The sequence below is a fragment of the Leuciscus leuciscus genome (genome assembly GCF_965113295.1).
Source record: "Leuciscus leuciscus genome assembly, chromosome: 19".
Classification (NCBI taxonomy): domain Eukaryota; kingdom Metazoa; phylum Chordata; class Actinopteri; order Cypriniformes; family Leuciscidae; genus Leuciscus; species Leuciscus leuciscus.
In genome coordinates, this window is record NC_138743.1 from 18,006,503 (window position 1) to 18,012,502 (window position 6,000).

Below are 6,000 nucleotides of genomic sequence, written 5' to 3' on the forward strand. Positions count from 1 at the left end.
CACCCTTAACCATGGAACTCTTCCCATATAATTACAGAGCTTCAACAACAATTCCCTGGAAAATGAACAAACCCGTCACAGGCTTTTATAGTTTAGTTAGAATGAGCAATGTATTCTCTTATACTATTATGAGTCAAACCAGAAGAATGAGTCGCGAGTAAGTTTGCTGCACTGTGGTTTACAGTGAGTCACAGCTCAAAACCACATTCCCTCTAAGGAATGCACAGGAACCTCAGCATCTCTCCAAAACCTACCTTCAGCAGGCCAATGAATGAGCCAATGTCACATCCACAGAATGAAGCCACATTGTAGGAGGAAGAACGTACAGTACATTTTGTGAAGCTCTGTTTTAGTTTGTGGAGCATTTTCTAATGCTTGAATATCTACATAGAACTGGGAAATGTCACCAATTCAAGTTGAGACGGTCACATGATCCAAATTAAATCCTTACACTTTTAGAAAATGAACACTTTCAGGACTACTTTCATTTGAGAATAGTTTATGCAACAGATGGATAAATATTTACATTGACATCTGCGGTCCGAGTCAGGGATCTATAAGCACAGATGCAGCGTGGGCAATTTTTAAATGTCAAATATTGTTTATATTATTTCATTAACATTTTTGAAGCATTTTGAATGTATTAAGTCACCTCTGTCTGCGATTATGTTTAATCATATTTATCGTAATCGTATATTAATCGTAAATTATATAACAGCTGCACTGTGCAGGAACCCTTTAAAACTTCCTCCCTGATATGCATGATATGTACAGTATTGCAGTTCGGACTGCATTATATTAACTTCGGATTGTCCTTTATATTAAATGTGTCAGGTTGGGTACAGATTAGAGTGCAAAGTTCCTTAACCCAAGTAAAAACTCCATTCATTTTCTCCATAGGGAAGAAAAAAATTTTTTTTTTGATAACTTACAAACCTTTAAAGACAGAACTGTGTGAGCTCCGAGGTTGTTAATTGATGGTATATGCTTCAGTTGAAGCCATTTGTTCACATTATTTCAACTTTTATTTTGAAAATAATCATGTTTAACAGAGGAATTCCTTGTGAAAACTACATTACCCATGATGTTGTACAGAAAATTACACCAGTTAGAGAGTCATGGCAAGCAAATCACATTATTAGTCCCCGCCTCCACTCAATCACACCAGCTCGGACTACCTGATCCACTCAGTCAATTGTAGTAAACGCTACACAATGGCAAGTGGAAATAAGCCGTACATGTTTGAGTCAGAAACTGATTCAGGAGAAGTGGAAGAGTGAATCATACAGGATCGTCGACAAGTAAATGTATCTAAAGACTTAAATCACTTTATGGGAAAAATGGAATTGAATTTAATGAGCAGTTAATGGAAATTGCCTACACAAGCCGGAAATTGGTGGCAAATCAGTGCTTGTTCATGTGAGTGATAATCGCCATGAGTTAATTTACAAAGACATTCTGTAAGAATCTCCAATGTGTACTTGGATATTTGGATTTCTTTCTGCGAACCAACACCAGCAATGTGTTTTGACTGGAACTGACAACAGACAGTTGTGTAGTGTAAAATAAGAGTTGTGTACTGTGTGGGCGGCAAAAGTTGAAAAGTAATTTGAATGCAGTGTCTATTTACAAATAGCCCACCTTGTGGGCAGAGGCTATTTACACTAACTCCTCCCACCATTGTCTGGTTGAGCCAGACAAACAGAAGCAGTGGAGTAAGGATAGTGGATATAATTTTTTTTTTTACGGGGAATCCTCCTTTTTCCGATCTCATTCTTTTTCCTTTTACCATTGCATATTAGCTTAGAGAAGCATTTATTTTAAATAAAAAATATTCAAAATATGATGTGGTGTCCTTGATCGGACGGATCAACCGTGGCACGTGGTGCAACGCATATTGTTACCAGGTTCAAAACCAGCTCCTGGACCTTTCCTGATCCACAGGTGTAATATTTAGGGTTGGGGTAGGTCTAGGCAAGGGCGTAGAATATATCAGCTTGAAAATGAACTCTGGAGCAGCAAATTAATCGTGGGTTAACCTGGAGCAAAGATAAAGTAAAATGCCTAATTGAAATTTGGTTGGATGACCATATTTCAGAACAACAACATAAACATAAAAATAAGAAGCCTTAATTCTTACTCAAAATGACAAAACAATATAAAAACAGCTACAAAGAAAACCACAATAAGCCTGTGAAGCTGTCGTCTCCATCCTGATGGATGAGCAGAATCCCATTACATAAACAAGGTTCATTCTGACCAATGAGAGGACAGTTTACTCATATCAACAAATGTTGGTCCGTTTATGAATCGCTTGTGAAAGCAAACAGAACCATCAATGTCAAAATCAAACATGTGTCATTGAAGTGTAAAAATGCTGAGAAAAAGAGAAAATTCACTCACTGCTCTTGATACTGAAGACACTGATTATTTCTTGTAATCTGTTTCTTTGAGCTTTGTTATTACTGATTCAAAATATCTAGTATGTTTTGATGCTATATTTAGTTGAAAATTAAAACATTCACTTGAAATTATTTTATTATTATTTTGTAATCATTTTAAAAATTATTTATAATTAAACAATTAAATTAAGTTAATAGTCTTTTATTTATTATTAATTAAGTGGTTAAACAGTTTGTTCAAAAAAAATATGTTCAATAGCTTTTTTTGTTCATCTTTGGTATTGAAATTTGTTTCATATCTCTGGTATTTGTAACAGTTACTGAAATATTAGTATCGTGACACTAGTGAAAAAATTGGAGGTTGTGATGAATTGAGAATCAAAATGAATCGAAACGTGAGGCCAAATCATAAATGACACATACACTCTAAATACATAAAGGTTCTTTACTAACATTAATGGTTTCATGAAGAACCTTTAACATCCATGGAACCTTTCCATTGCACAAAAGCTTCTGAGGGGAAAACAGTTAAAAATGTTCTTCACAGTAAGAAAAAAAGAAAAGAAAAAAAGTGGTTATTTTAAGAACTGTTCACTGAAATGTTCTTTTGAGAACCAAAAATGGTTCTTATAATTTATGGAATTGCTGAGAAACCCTCTTGAAACCTGTTTTTAAGAGTGTATTAAGAAGGAACCTTTATTGTTTAAGAGTGTATTAAGGTCCTGGTTCTGTTCTAGGGATGCTATTGTAGTAGAATACACACACACACACACACACACACACACACACACACACACACACACACACTGTTAAGAACTTGTGGACAGCACATTATCATTAAGTTTCATTGGGCTGGCCACATATGACCGCTCTGAAGAAATATGGTCCTATAGGAAACATAAAAATACGTAGTATTCCATTCTCCGTCCAACACAGACACTTTCTTCTGTTTACACTGAGTGTCTTGCCTTCTGTCTGACCTCTGTTGTGAGTTAAACCGCTGTCTGCTGCGTAAATAGACAGTAACATTGTTATTTTGAGCCCAGGAGACATGAGTTTACCCTCTCTTCACCTCACAAGAAACAATAACCTGTTTTCAGTGTGCCTTTTTACACATGGCCGAAGGCCTGCGTTGCTTCTCAATTCACATATCCATTTGAAATAGTATTAGTGCACCCCAAAATGTATAGTGAATATAAACAGTACACTAAAGGTGCTGTGCATACTTTTTCTGGAGGATGTTTTAAGCGTACATGCTACAGTGAAACAGTGAGGTCAAGGAAGTAAAAATCCCATTCATTTTCTCCATTGATTTCTGGATAATTGATTTTGAACAATAAACCATTAAAGGCAGACCTATACTGTGAGCTACGAGGCTATTCATTGTTGGAATATGCTTTTGTTAAAGCCATCAGCTTGCATTATTTTAACTTATTCTATAACTGTGTTCAAAAGTGGAATTCCTGTTGAAAAACTACATTACCCATGATTGTACAGAGAATCTCCACCAATCAGAAAATTGCGCCAAACAAATTGCGCCATAAGACATAGGCTGCGTCTGAAAAGTTGACATGACTTGTTGCCTCGCTGCCCTATCAGGAAATGACTTTTTAGGCAGCATTTGCGAGTGAGCTTTGGTGATAACTAAGCAAATATGTAATTACTAGAATAGCAATTTCTCGCTAGAAATGGCACCACAAGTGGAAAACGTTCATCAAAAATGTACATTTACATAAACTGACCACCAACTGCAACCTTCAGATGCCAAGTTAATTTTTTTTAGCTCAACTGTCACAGAACGGAAAGCATAGGATTGTGGGATATCAAAGGCAGCTAAGGATACATCTATGCTGCCTTCAAACATTGATCAGATGCATATTTTGTTACAGATGCAATGCTCCAGAAAATTACAAAAAAGCCATACCACTCTGAAACATAATGTGAAATCCGTGCATGAAATCCGCTCTGCACATCCTCTTGTTCGTTAACATTGTCAGGGTCTGAATCGGGCTCGAAATGGTTTTAAATTGCCTATTTAATTACCAAAAATTAAAACGCCATTGTTAATATTTACATCTGAGTAGAGCTCGCGGTTATGAAGGGGTGAGACATTTCCCGAGCACGTGCTGAACGCTGCCAATCACAACACACTGGGCCAGCTAACCAATCACAGCACATTTCGTATTTCGGAAGGAGGGGCTTCAATGAAAACATTCAACATAACTGGGGAGAGAGGAGCTGTAATAATGTAAAATATGTGAAAAATAATGCGTTTTTTTTAACAATCAAGACTTCGTAAAAGGGCATAATCCTTTAAATACACAGTCCTTTTGTCTTTATTTTCAAATACATTTTTGCTTCAAATAAAAGTTGTGGAAATGTTATGATTCACCTCTTGCTGGTTGGTTTGGTTCATAGTTTATACATTTTTCAAGACTTTTTGTAAAATCTGTATGGGAAAAATACTCCCGCAACAGTTGCTTACAAAGTGGGCGGGCTCTGTTTGGGCCAATATTACCCATAACAAAAGCCAAAAAGTTTGTGACAGACTTGAAAAATAGAAATGAATTTGATGGTCAAACGCTTTCACAGCCGTTTGTAAATGTACAGACTTGAAAGTTACGAAAATAAGGGATTTATTAGCCAAATGCTAACATTTACACGCAAACAAAACTAGTGTCCTCGCTTGATAACAAAAAGGGTGTGTGGTATCAAAACATAATTTAGCATGTTAAAGTAATGACATACTACTTAACTATGTATCCAAAAGTATGTACTTTCCCATCACCAGTCAAGTACTGAGATACCTTCTTCATCTGATATTTGCTTATCACCAAAGCTCTCTCTGTTTTGTTGTACTGTAGTAGATCATGAAACCGTCCAAAATCAGTTTAGTGAGGTAGCCTACCTTAGTGCGCAAACGCTGCCTGCAAAGTCATTGCCTGCAAAGTCATTGCCTGATAGGGCAGCTGCAAAAATCAGCTGTCTAAGCTTTTTGAGACACAGCCATTGTTTCAGTGCATAATATAGGCAAATTTAGTAGCATAAGGACATTCATCTGTCAAATTAGACATTTTACTCGATGGTGCTCCCTACAGGCCTTCAGCTGAAAGTGCCCGGAGTCTTATTCTCATGTAAATGAGTGTCAGGACAGCAGCCGGATTAACTCTCTTTGTGTTGAAGGACAAAAGCTGGCAGCAGCAGATGGCCGAGTGTGATCGGTGTGCTGGACTTTTCTTAAAAAGTTTCTGTTTACATTCATATACTCGTCCCTCACAGATGGCATGATAGAGACCCGCAGCTGTGTCGAGCGTCATTCCACGAAAGACATTTCGCATTTCTTTTCATTTAAATAAAAAATTTTAAAGGGACCAAAAATGAAAATTCTGTCATCATTTACTCATCGTAATGTTGTTCCAAACCCATGACTTTCTTCGGAATCATCTTAGAAGCACAAATGAGTATCATTTTTATGGTTTAATCTCATTACCTATCCATCGCAAGTCCAAGATACCAAAATATAGCCTCAAAACACACCTCAAAAAGTTACTTAAAATATTGTAAAAGTAAATGAAGAGACATAAACACTGAGCAGTGC